Raw genomic sequence first — 13,851 nt, 5'->3', positions numbered from 1 at the left:
TTTTCCTCCGCAGAATTTGTGCCATGTGCACAGTGCAGCAGAAACCCATAAAAGCAAAACGGTCATCCTGTAGGGTCAGTGAGTTAAATAAGTACCTGCTGCATTGGGCGCCGACGGCGGGCCCGCAGAGTGAATTTGAATATTCATGACCGCTGGGCACATGTGCTCTTTAGGCACAAGCACTCACGTGACCAGCGACCATGAATATTCAAATTCACCCGGTGGGCTCGCCTCCAGCACTCAATTCACCGAAGATAGAAGGGGACCTTCGGAGGGACACCGCGCCAGACTGAAGGTACATATTTAAGTCACTGATCCCGCATTGGTCTCCTGTTCACTCACACTATAACCCAGTGTATTGGGTTTAGTGTGGGTAAACAGGATGACCGTTTTCCATTAAAATCCAAGGGAGGCTGCTGCATCCAGAATTTTCAAGCAGAATTTTCAAACTGGATTCCACTCGGCCCTCTTCCTCAGTATGGAAAAACATCAAGTTAGAAATATCTTTTTAGGTTACACATGGCTTTACTGCCTTCCAGTCATAGTTATTCAGAATTATTATAAAGCAATGGGGTACATATTACGATATATGCCATAAATGTTAAATTAGATCTCTTCTTTCATATCATGTTCACACACAGTTTTTGGTCCCATCTTTTTTTCCTGCAAAAAAGATGGCTATTATTTGTAGCAGAATTTTGTTCTAAAAACATCTATCGTTTTCTAAAAACATAGCGTTTTTTTTTCTGGCAGTTTTTGGAATACTGCCACTGCAGTTTTTAAGCCAAAGTCAGAAGTGGATCCATAAGGGAGGAGAAGTGTATGTCCTTCCTTTATATGTCCAATTCCTTTTGAATACACTTCTAGTGGAAACTTAACCTTATAGAAATGAATGCACAACGAGTGCCAGGGCCTGTTCAGAAGATCGGGGGGTCCCAGCAGTCGGATCCCCCACGATCAGCTACTTATCCCCTTTCCTGTGGATAGGGGATAAGTTCATTTTCTATGGATTTCTCCTTTACATAATAGATTGGCCCTGATTTAATAAGAGAGGAGTTTTCTTTGTGGGTTTTAATTTCCTACAATTTATTTTCCACGGTATTTACTAAGGTTTCCCTACATTTTCCACTTTCCCTACATTTTACTTTTTTACACATGTTCTGATCTGTCTGGTTTTCCTCAGCTGAAATCCACCACATTCATGTGGAAACCTTAGTAAATATGTTGGGATTTTTTGAAAATGTCGGGGACACGCCCCTTTTTGGCGGCCACGCCCCTTTCCCCTGTCCACCGCGGCACCTTTTTCAGGTTTTCTGTGTAAAATGGAGAGTTGATCTGGTTTTTACATTTTTTGGTGCAGACACAATTTCTGGTGCACAACCCCACAAAACAGGTCGGTTTATAACAGTACATCAGGGCCAATGTGTGCATTACCAGCAATTTTTCCACTGAGTTCCATTGACCTCAATAACTGTAAAAACATTTGTTTTTTATTTGTCTGTCTTTTGTACCTCGAAATGGATAAAACACTGCTGTTTATTGGTAGAAAAAGATGGCAGAAAGAACAATGTTTGGACATAACACAAAGATAATTGCACAACCACTGTAGCCATGTTACACTTTATTTGGGTAAATAGATGCATTTAAAGTGGTACTCCGGCCCTAAGACATCTTGTCCCCTATTCAAAGGATAGGGGATAAGATGTCTGATCATGGGGGTCCCGCCGCTGGGGACCCCCGCAATCTAGCATGCAGTACTCACCTTTGAGCACTGCAGGAAGTGCTGGAGACTCCAAGTCTTATGCGTCCCGACCACGGGGACGGAGTATCGTGATGTCATGACTCCACCCCCGTGTGATGTCACACCCCACCCCCCCTCCTATAGACTTGCATTGAGGGGGCGGGGCGTGATGTCACAATACTCCGTTCCCGTGGTCGGGAGGCATAAGACTTGCAGCCTCCAGCACTTCCTGCAGTGCTCACAGGTGAATACTGCATGCTAGATTGCGGGGGTCCCCAGCAGCAGGGATAGGGGATAAAGATGTCTTAGGGCCGGAGTACCCCTTTAACTTTTCAAAGGTGTGGAAAATTACCAAGACTATGGTTCCCTCTAAACTTTTTAGCCTGATATAGCGTGAAACTTCCATTTCTTTGTTCCTCCTACTTGGTAAAGCATCGCCCAGCAAGTGGGACAGGGTCAAAGCTACAGAAATCCGAAAAAATATTTACCTGACCAGAGAGAGAATTCAGTCTCTTGAAGATTTCTCTGTTGTAAGATAATAGGGTCAGAAACTTTTTGTCCTCATAGTTAAACCTCTCACCAAAAACAATGGAACATATCACATTGGAAACAGCCAGTCCAATAATGTATGTTGGGTCATAGGGCAAACCTGCAATTAAAAGGCATAAAATATAATGATATAGGGGGAAGGTGGTGGTGGTGGTGGTGTAGGGGAACGTTTTTTTTAGCCCTTAAATTTGTGTTGTGGTATTGTGTATCTGCACCAAGTTTGCAGATCCCATCTCAACTTGATTTCTTGTGTAAACCAAAAGTCGCAAATTTAACACAGGGACAAATCCTGTGACAAACTAACCCAAACTAACCCTGCGCATGAACGTCCCTGTGCGTCGCCGTCAAGGCAACGTCACTAGTCCGGGGCCAGGCCCGGAGCGGAGAAGAGGGCCTCCCGGTGAAAATGGACAGCCTGGAACGACTAACCCTCCCCACCGGACGGTCCCTGCTGTATCGATGGCCTGGAACAGCTCACCTTTCCTTCCCACCTCAGGGAGGGGAGTAGAAAACTAAAGGGGAGTCTGGATGATGAGGAAGCAGAGGAAGGCTAAGTGCCGAAACGCGTCCTGTGACTTGAATATACAATAAATACCAATTGCTTGCATCGGTGAGTGCTGGGACCTCCTTTATTATATTACATTACTCTTTTCCTCGTGCACCACCACTTTTCAGATAGTGCCGACCATTGCTCTACTGGATGATGAGGAAAGCCGCAGTGGTCTTCAACCTGCAGACCTCCAGATGTTTCAAAACTACAACTCCCAGCATGCCCGGACAGCCGATGGCTGTCCGGGCATGCTGGGAGTTGTAGTTTTGCAACATCTGGAGGTCCGCAGGTGGAAGACCACTGAGAAGGGATTGACAGGCGGAGAGTTCACTTGAGTATTTCACTATGAAAAATCGTGCTGGAAAACTCGGCTTATACTCGAGTATATACGGTAAATCGTTTGATAAGTTGCCCCCCAGAGATCGGGATAGGTGAATGTACATTCCATTGTGAGCCCATCCGGGGACAGGTATAAGTGAGGTCAATATTTGTACAGAGCTGGAAAATATGTTGTAGGTATGTAAACAACAAATAAATAAATAAAGTCACCAACCTTGGGTTTGAATAATTCTCTCTCTGAGACTCTGGGCCTCCTCTCGGATCCTTATTTCAACACTCTTCTTGCCCATTCCAAGATTTCTCAGGGTCATCAGAGAGAATCTTCGCATTGCTTTCCACCTCTCCCCATTGCTTAAAAAAAAAACTAGAACATTAAATATAAGGGTCTGTTAGAAAAGACCTAACATTTGTCTTTCATGTACAATTTTATTTATTTTTTTCAACCAAAAATCTACTGGCTACGTGCAAAAAATATACAAACAGCTCAGTTAGGCAGGTGAGTTAATGTGTTGCTTCAGGGTATGTTCACACAATACTGAAATGCTGCAGAATTTGACTTCTCTGTTGAAGCTAAAGGGGTTATCCATCAATAGAAAAACTCATTTTTTTTTTGTTGTGTGCAATATTATAACTTGGCTCCATTCACTACAAACTGAGCTGCAATACCACACACAACCTGAGGACAGGTGTGGTGCTGTTTTTTTTTCTAATCCTGGTTAACCCCTTTAATTGGGAATAACCCCCAGCAAGCCTACATCATATGCGCTATATGTGAACATACCCTAAAGCTGTACTAAACCGGGACATAATGTCCCATCCGGACATAAAGGAGGTTTGCTGGCAATTAGCTAAAACTTCTCAAGTGTCATTGCCCTGCAGCGGCTACTACAGGGGAAATGTGGTATTACATGTTGCCCTTCATAGACCTCTGAGTAAATTTGGGGTCTTGAGGTGGGGATTTTTCATTATAATGTAAATATGTCCTTCCCAAACCTGGAAAATGATATTGTGTCGTTATGATTTAGCTCAAAATGGTTATTGAAGGGGTTATCCAATGGAAGGGAGGTTTTCAAAACTATGCCCAATGTGTGGGATAAAAAAAAAACATCTACTCACCTCCTCAGGTCCCCCACAGCGATTGTGTCCCTGAATCAGCAGCATTATTGTTACGCCGAGCGCTCCGGGTCCCCGCTCCTCCCCGGAGCGCTCGCTTCACCTCCTCCGCTGCAGCGCCCCGGTCACGTCCTCTGACCCGGGGCGCTGCGATCCTGCTGCTAGCCGGGATGCGATTCGCGATGCGGGTAGCGCCCGCTCGCGATGCGCACCCCGGCTCTCCTACCTGACTCGCTCCCCGTCTGTTCTGTCCCGGCGCGCGCGGCCCCGCTCCCTAGGGCGCGCGCGCGCCGGGTCTCTGCGATTTAAAGGGCCACTGCGCCGCTGATTGGCGCAGTGGTTCCAATTAGAGTTATCACCTGTGCACTCCCTATATTACCTCACTTCCCTTGCACTCCCTTGCCGGATCTTGTTGCCTTAGTGCCAGTGAAAGCGTTCCTTGTGTGTCCCTTGCCAGTGTTTCCAGACCTTCTGCCGTTGCCCCTGACTACGATCCTTGCTGCCTGCCCCGACCTTCTGCTACGTCCGACCTTGCTTCTGCCTACTCCCTTGTACCGCGCCTATCTTCAGCAGCCAGAGAGGTGAGCCGTTGCTAGTGGATACGACCTGGTCACTACCGCCGCAGCAAGACCATCCCGCTTTGCGGCGGGCTCTGGTGAAAACCAGTAGTGGCTTAGAACCGGTCCACTAGCACGGTCCACGCCAATCCCTCTCTGGCACAGAGGGTCCACTACCTGCCAGCCGGCATCGTGACAGTAGATCCGGCCATGGATCCCGCTGAAGTTCCTCTGCCAGTTGTCGCTGACCTCACCACGGTGGTCGCCCAGCAGTCACAACAGATTGCGCAACAAGGCCAACAGCTGTCTCAACTGACCGTTATGCTACAACAGTTGCTACCACAGCTTCAGCAGTCATCTCCTCCGCCAGCTCCTGCACCTCCTCCGCAGCGAGTGGCCGCTCCTGGGATACGCTTATCCTTGCCGGATAAGTTTGATGGGGACTCTAAGTTTTGCCGTGGCTTCCTTTCCCAATGTTCCCTGCATCTGGAGATGATGTCGGACCTGTTTCCCACTGAAAGGTCTAAGGTGGCTTTCGTAGTCAGTCTTCTGTCCGGAAAAGCCCTGTCATGGGCCACACCGCTCTGGGACCGCAATGACCCCGTCACTGCCTCAGTACACTCCTTCTTCTCGGAAATCCGAAGTGTCTTTGAGGAACCTGCCCGAGCCTCTTCTGCTGAGACTGCCCTGTTGAACCTGGTCCAGGGTAATTCTTCCGTTGGCGAGTATGCCGTACAATTCCGTACACTTGCTTCAGAATTGTCCTGGAATAATGAGGCCCTCTGCGCGACCTTCAAAAAAGGCCTATCCAGCAACATTAAAGATGTTCTGGCCGCACGAGAAATTCCTGCTAATCTACATGAACTTATTCACCTAGCCACTCGCATTGACATGCGTTTTTCTGAAAGGCGTCAGGAACTCCGCCAAGATATGGACTCTGTTCGCACGAGGCGTTTCGTCTCCTCGGCTCCTCTCTCCTCTGGTCCCCTGCAATCTGTTCCTGTGCCTCCCGCCGTGGAGGCTATGCAGGTCGACCGGTCTCGCCTGACACCTCAAGAGAGGACACGACGCCGTATGGAGAACCTCTGCCTGTACTGTGCTAGTACCGAACACTTCCTGAGGGATTGTCCTATCCGTCCTCCCCGCCTGGAAAGACGTACGCTGACTCCGCACAAAGGTGAGACAGTCCTTGATGTCTACTCCGCTTCTCCACGTCTTACTGTGCCTGTGCGGATGTCTGCTTCTGCCTTCTCCTTCTCTACAGTGGCCTTCTTGGACTCTGGTTCTGCAGGAAATTTTATTTTGGCCTCTCTCGTCAACAGGTTCAACATCCCAGTGACCAGTCTCGCCAGACCCCTCTACATCAATTGTGTAAATAATGAAAGATTGGACTGTACCATACGTTTCCGCACGGAGCCCCTTCTTATGAGCATCGGATCTCATCTTGAGAGGATTGAACTTTTGGTCCTCCCCAATTGCACCTCGGAGATTCTCCTTGGACTTCCCTGGCTTCAACTTCATTCCCCAACCCTGGATTGGTCCACTGGGGAGATCAAGAGTTGGGGGTCCTCTTGTTCCAAGAACTGTCTAAAACCGGTTCCCAGTAACCCTTGCCGTAACTCTGTGGTTCCTCCAGTAACCGGTCTCCCCAAGGCCTATATGGACTTCGCGGATGTTTTCTGCAAAAAACAAGCTGAGACTCTACCTCCTCACAGGCCTTATGATTGCCCTATCGACCTCCTCCCGGGTACTACTCCACCCCGGGGCAGAATTTATCCTCTCTCTGCCCCAGAGACTCTTGCCATGTCCGAATACGTCCAGGAGAATCTAAAAAGGGGCTTTATCCGTAAATCCTCCTCTCCTGCCGGAGCCGGATTTTTCTTTGTCTCCAAAAAAGATGGCTCCCTACGTCCTTGCATTGACTACCGCGGTCTTAATAAAATCACGGTTAAGAACCGCTACCCCTTACCCCTCATCTCTGAACTCTTTGATCGCCTCCAAGGTGCCCACATCTTCACTAAATTGGACTTAAGAGGCGCCTATAACCTCATCCGCATCAGAGAGGGGGACGAGTGGAAAACGGCATTTAACACCAGAGATGGACACTTTGAGTATCTGGTCATGCCCTTTGGACTGTGCAATGCCCCTGCCGTCTTCCAAGACTTTGTCAATGAAATTTTTCGTGATCTATTATACTCCTGTGTTGTGGTATATCTGGACGATATCCTAATTTTTTCTGCCAATCTAGAGGAACACCGCCGGCATGTCCGTATGGTTCTTCAGAGACTTCGTGACAACCAACTCTATGCCAAAATTGAGAAATGTCTGTTTGAATGCCAATCTCTTCCTTTTCTAGGATATTTGGTCTCTGGCCAGGGACTACAGATGGATCCAGACAAACTCTCTGCCGTCTTAAATTGGCCACGCCCCTCCGGACTCCGTGCTATCCAACGCTTTTTGGGGTTCGCCAATTATTACAGGCAATTTATTCCACATTTTTCTACCATTGTGGCTCCTATCGTGGCTTTAACCAAGAAAAATGCTGATCCCAAGTCCTGGCCTCCTCAAGCAGAAGACTCCTTTAAACAACTCAAGTCTGCCTTTTCTTCGGCTCCCGTGCTCTCCAGACCTGACCCTTCCAAACCCTTCCTATTGGAGGTTGATGCCTCCTCAGTAGGAGCTGGAGCTGTTCTTCTACAAAAAAATCCTTCCGGGCATGCTGTCACTTGTGGTTTTTTCTCTAGGACCTTCTCTCCAGCGGAGAGGAACTACTCCATCGGGGATCGAGAACTTCTAGCCATTAAATTAGCACTTGAGGAATGGAGGCATCTGCTGGAGGGATCAAGATTTCCTGTTATTATCTACACCGACCACAAGAACCTCTCCTACCTCCAGTCGGCCCAACGGCTGAATCCTCGCCAGGCCCGGTGGTCTCTGTTCTTTGCCCGATTTAATTTTGAGATTCACTTTCGTCCTGCCGATAAGAACATTAGAGCCGATGCTCTCTCTCGTTCCTCGGATGCCTCAGAAGTTGATCTCCCTCCGCAACACATCATTCCACCTGACTGCCTGATCTCCACTTCTCCTGCCTCCATCAGACAGACTCCTCCAGGAAAGACCTTTGTTTCTCCACGCCAACGCCTCGGAATCCTCAAATGGGGTCACTCCTCCCATCTCGCAGGTCATGCGGGCATCAAGAAATCTGTGCAACTCATCTCCCGCTTCTATTGGTGGCCAACTCTGGAGACGGATGTTGGGGACTTTGTGCGAGCCTGCACTATCTGTGCCCGGGATAAGACTCCTCGCCAGAAGCCCGCTGGTTTTCTTCATCCTCTGCCTGTCCCCGAACAGCCTTGGTCTCTGATTGGTATGGATTTTATTACTGATTTACCCCCTTCCCGTGGCAACACCGTTATTTGGGTGGTCGTTGATCGATTCTCCAAAATGGCACATTTCATTCCTCTTCCTGGTCTTCCTTCTGCGCCTCAGTTGGCTAAACAATTTTTTGTACACATTTTTCGTCTTCACGGGTTGCCTACGCAGATTGTCTCGGATAGAGGGGTCCAATTCGTGTCTAAATTCTGGAGAGCTCTCTGTAAACAACTCAAGATTAAATTAAATTTTTCCTCTGCATATCATCCCCAGTCCAATGGACAAGTAGAAAGAATTAACCAGATCCTGGGTGATTATTTGCGACATTTTGTTTCCTCCCGCCAGGATGACTGGGCAGATCTCCTTCCATGGGCCGAATTCTCGTATAACTTCAGGGTCTCTGAATCTTCCTCCAAATCCCCATTTTTCGTGGTGTACGGCCGTCACCCTCTTCCCCCCCTCCCTACCCCCTTGCCCTCTGGTCTGCCCGCTGTGGATGAAATTTCTCGTGACCTTTCCATTATATGGAGAGAGACCCAAAATTCTCTCTTACAGGCTTCTTCACGCATGAAGAGGTTCGCGGATAAGAAAAGAAGAGCTCCCCCCGTTTTTTCCCCTGGAGACAAGGTATGGCTCTCCGCTAAATATGTCCGCTTCCGTGTCCCTAGCTACAAGTTGGGACCACGCTATCTTGGTCCTTTCAAAATTCTGTGTCAAATTAATCCTGTCTCTTATAAACTTCTTCTTCCTCCTTCTCTTCGTATCCCTAATACCTTTCACGTCTCTCTTCTCAAACCACTCATCCTCAACCGTTTTTCTCCCAAATCTGTTCCTCCCACTCCTGTTTCCGGCTCCTCGGACGTCTTCTCGGTCAAGGAGATTTTGGCTGCCAAAAAGGTCAGAGGAAAAAATTTTTTTTTAGTAGACTGGGAGGGTTGTGGTCCTGAAGAGAGATCCTGGGAACCTGAGGACAACATCCTTGACAAAAGTCTGCTCCTCAGGTTCTCAGGCTCCAAGAAGAGGGGGAGACCCAAGGGGGGGGGTACTGTTACGCCGAGCGCTCCGGGTCCCCGCTCCTCCCCGGAGCGCTCGCTTCACCTCCTCCGCTGCAGCGCCCCGGTCACGTCCTCTGACCCGGGGCGCTGCGATCCTGCTGCTAGCCGGGATGCGATTCGCGATGCGGGTAGCGCCCGCTCGCGATGCGCACCCCGGCTCTCCTACCTGACTCGCTCCCCGTCTGTTCTGTCCCGGCGCGCGCGGCCCCGCTCCCTAGGGCGCGCGCGCGCCGGGTCTCTGCGATTTAAAGGGCCACTGCGCCGCTGATTGGCGCAGTGGTTCCAATTAGAGTTATCACCTGTGCACTCCCTATATTACCTCACTTCCCTTGCACTCCCTTGCCGGATCTTGTTGCCTTAGTGCCAGTGAAAGCGTTCCTTGTGTGTCCCTTGCCAGTGTTTCCAGACCTTCTGCCGTTGCCCCTGACTACGATCCTTGCTGCCTGCCCCGACCTTCTGCTACGTCCGACCTTGCTTCTGCCTACTCCCTTGTACCGCGCCTATCTTCAGCAGCCAGAGAGGTGAGCCGTTGCTAGTGGATACGACCTGGTCACTACCGCCGCAGCAAGACCATCCCGCTTTGCGGCGGGCTCTGGTGAAAACCAGTAGTGGCTTAGAACCGGTCCACTAGCACGGTCCACGCCAATCCCTCTCTGGCACAGAGGGTCCACTACCTGCCAGCCGGCATCGTGACAATTATTGTTGTATGGTGGCCCAGTACAGGAGGTGTTACCCCGTGCTCCTGCTGTCCTGTCAGGCAGCCTCCTTCAGTGTCCCCAAGGCCCCTGCATTTGTTTCCCCATTGTAAATATGTTGAACTGTATAAAATGTGTTTTCACTTTAAGAGTTATACCATGTGACTTGTCATGTGATTGCTACCCAGGAGGTACCAGTGACCAGGTGATCCCAAGAGTGACCTATTGGCTCCCTGCTAGTCTCCCCCATATAAGCCCTGGGTGGAGCTTCCCTCTCTTTAACACCAAGTCTTTGCTGAGGTCAGTCGGGCCTAGTGTGTGTGTCCAGAGTACTGGAGGCCTCGAGTCAAGTCCTGCAGCCACAGGCAAGTGCAAGTAAGATAAACCTGCAGCATTGTCCGTCATTAGTCATGTCAGTCTGTCAAATTGTCAAGCAATGTGGCCTGCACCAAATTGTCCAGTCCTACTACAAGTCCCAGTAGGTAGGACTGGACAATTTGGTGCCCTGGTAACCTCCTTGGGCCCTGGCTGAACTGTATAGACTTTACCAACTGTCTAACCTCAGTAAAGCTACCGCTGTCCGTAACTTGGCGTCAGTGTCATTATTGCCCCCGTGCCTAGCCCAGGATTCAGCGGTATACCTTTGGGTGGTTATAGGCTAAACCACACCCTGGCATCACAAATACAAGGGGTTAATTCCATCTGCCCCTAGGGTAACAACATCTGCCCTGCACCTCACACCCCGCAGTTGTCTACGGAAGCATTGGGGCCCAATGTATCATACTGCCACTCAGCAAATCGCTGCCTGCGGTGATGTTCTGCCTAGGCCGGTGACTCGCAGAACTGCTGTATGGGCCCGGGTGCTTCCATAGACGACAATCACGCTGCAGCTTCAGGAAGACTATCATTGAGGGGGACAAGAGCAGGACACCAGAGGCATCTCGGGAGCGTTGGAGGTGAGTAGATGTTTATTTTTTATATAACACATAATGGCCATAGTTTTGAAACAACACCCCCTCCCCCCCTCCTGCTGGATAATCCCTTTGAAGGAAAATGATCATCAGTTCACCCACACTAAACCTAATACACTGGGTTATAGTGTGGCTGATCAGAAGACCGATGAGGGGTTAATGGGCTAAATACATAACCTGCACTCCGGATATCTGTTCCTCCGAAGATCTTCTTCCATCTTCAGTGAATTGCGCACTGGAGGCGGGCCCCCCGGATCTTCGGAGGAACAGATATCCGGAGTGCAGGTTATGTATTTAACCCATTTACCCCTCATTGGTCTTCTGATCACCCACACTATAACTCTGTGTATTGGGTTATGTGGGTGAACAGATGACTGTTTTCCTTTTATGTAGGTTAACTGGACTTCCTGGATCCATAAAATAAACTAGTGATATCTTATCAACAGCAACAGAAAATCCGCAGATTACATTATTACATAGTTCTGCTGGTTCATCTCTCTATTGTAATTCCTCAACAGTCACAAAATGGGCTAAAACTGGCCATAGGAATCCTCCTTATGTTAGAACTTACATTAACAACTTTCACTGAGGAAAGATTTCATCTCATTTCAACAAAAAATGCAGCCCCCCCCCCCCCCACATCATTACATTATTGTGCGATAATGCCCATGGATCTGTTTCAGAGTCCGCAGAGAGGCCGATGATAGAGAGTGATACAATCCCCCATAAAATGGCCATCCACAATGCCACACAATTGCCACTCACTGCTGCACGTAAAGGCAGACACTCTGTGTGGACACTCCGCAGACTGTTGGATCCGCGCAGGGATGCACTGTGTTCACATGCTGCAGTTGGAAAGCAGTTTCATTGCAGTAATGTTGCGGTACTGCAGCATTTTTACTATGGCCGTCCTGAAATGAAACTCAAACGTGTGAACACGGTCTAAAGCACTAACCAGAGTGATTAAACAAAACCTCTTACCATAATTCCCAAACAGCTCAGAGAGAATCTCAAGTTCTCCTCTGTCATTAAACACGTCACCGCCGTCTACAAGGGCTTCCTTAACAGCATCGTATCCGACTAATATGACTGAAGGAAGGCGAACAAACTGCATCATGTACACAGGGCCATATTTCTTACTGAGCTGGAAAAACAAAACAAAGAAAATACTGAACAGTAAACGGTAAATATACAACAGTACACAGTATAAAGCCTTTCTACAGACTTAAAGGGGTACTCCGGCACTTAGACATCTTATCCCCTATCCAAAGGATAGGGGATAAGATGCCTGATCGCGGGGGTCCTGGCACTGGGGACCCCCGTGATCTTGCACGCCGCACCCCATTAAAATCAGTCCCCGGTGCGTGTTGTGACGTCAAGGCTCCGCCCCGTGGGATGGCACGCTCCGCCCCCCTCAATGCAAGCCTACGGGAGGGGCATTACTTCTTTGCAATATGCAGAACATGACCATCAGTCTCCATTACCAGAACAGGAATTTTTGGGTAAATGTGGGTTCTCTTCCTATTGAACACATTCATATTCATAGTTTTACAATTCCTGTGTAGTATCATGAAGTCTTACTCCACTTTACCTCAATGAAATCTTGGTGCATTTCTGTCAGATTGATCTGTAAAATATTCCCAAGCAGTGGCAGGGGTGGGGGTCCGGGGGGGAGATTTCTCAGATTGTTCTTCTTCCGCCATTTAAAGAGGTAAATGAGTAAAGTGATAGCAGTTGTTAGGAGAAGCGTCACCCCGATACTGATCGCCATCCTGGGGTCCGCAGCTTAGGTCTTGGCTCTGGAGTGATTAGCCTGGGATAAAACGTTTAGCATTTTCTTGCTTCACTGTAGAGTTTCAGAGTTCACAATAGTGTTATGTAACATCTAGGGGCCTCGTGTACAAATAAAGGGGAAGCTCCAGGACTCCAATGAACAAGGCTGCATTGATAGAAGCTATAATAGTATTCATATTATTATAACATGAATCCGTAGACATTTAGTAGCTTTTATACCTTTTCAATTTCTTTTCAAATTAGTGAAAAATATGGACAATGGATTAAAGGATGGATGGCTGGATGTATTGAACGATGGATGAATGGATGGATAGATGGATGTGTTGAAGAATAGAAAAATAGAATGTGTCGGCAGATAAGAACCATTTGGCCCATCTAGTCTGCCCAATACTCTAAATACTATGAATAGTCCTTAAATATTCTGCCCAATATTCTAAATACTATGAATAGTCTTATATGAAGGATATCCTTATATCTATCTCTATCTTATATGAAGGATAGCCTTATACCTATCCCTATCTTATATGAAGGATAGCCTTATACCTATCCCTATCTTATATGAAGGATAGCCTTATACCTATCTCTATCTTATATGAAGGATAGACTTATACCTATCTCTATCTTATATGAAGGATAGCCTTATACCTATCTCTATCTTATATGAAGGATAGCCTTATACCTATCACTATCTTATATGAGAGATAGCCTTATACCTATCTCTATCTTATATGAGGGATAGCCTTATACCTATCTCTATCTTATATGAAGGATAGCCTTATACCTATCTCTATCTTATATGAAGGATATCCTTATATCTATCTCTATCTTATATGAAGGATAGCCTTGTACCTATCCCTATCTTATATTAAGGATAGCCTTATATCTATCTCTATCTTATATGACGGATAGCCTTATACCTATCTCTATCTTATATGAAGGATAGCCTTATACCTATCTCTATCTTATATGAAGGATAGCCTTATACCTATCTCTATCTTATATGAAGGATAGCCTTACACCTATCACTATCTTATATGAGGGATAGCCTTATACCTATCTCTATCTTATATGAGGGATAGCCTTATACCTATCTCTATCTTATATGAAGGATATCC

General features: G+C 47.7%; 1 pseudogene; it reads right to left on the bottom strand.

Annotated features, from left to right (window-relative positions):
• LOC130291490 (cytochrome P450 2C8-like) overlaps positions 1-12,603 on the bottom strand; it is a 115,990-nt pseudogene extending 103,387 nt beyond the window's left edge.
• Between the last annotated feature and the right edge of the window lie 1,248 nt (positions 12,604-13,851).

The sequence above is a fragment of the Hyla sarda genome, chromosome 9 (genome assembly GCF_029499605.1).
Source record: "Hyla sarda isolate aHylSar1 chromosome 9, aHylSar1.hap1, whole genome shotgun sequence".
Lineage (NCBI taxonomy): Eukaryota > Metazoa > Chordata > Amphibia > Anura > Hylidae > Hyla > Hyla sarda.
This window is presented reverse-complemented; position numbering and strand designations above follow the sequence as displayed.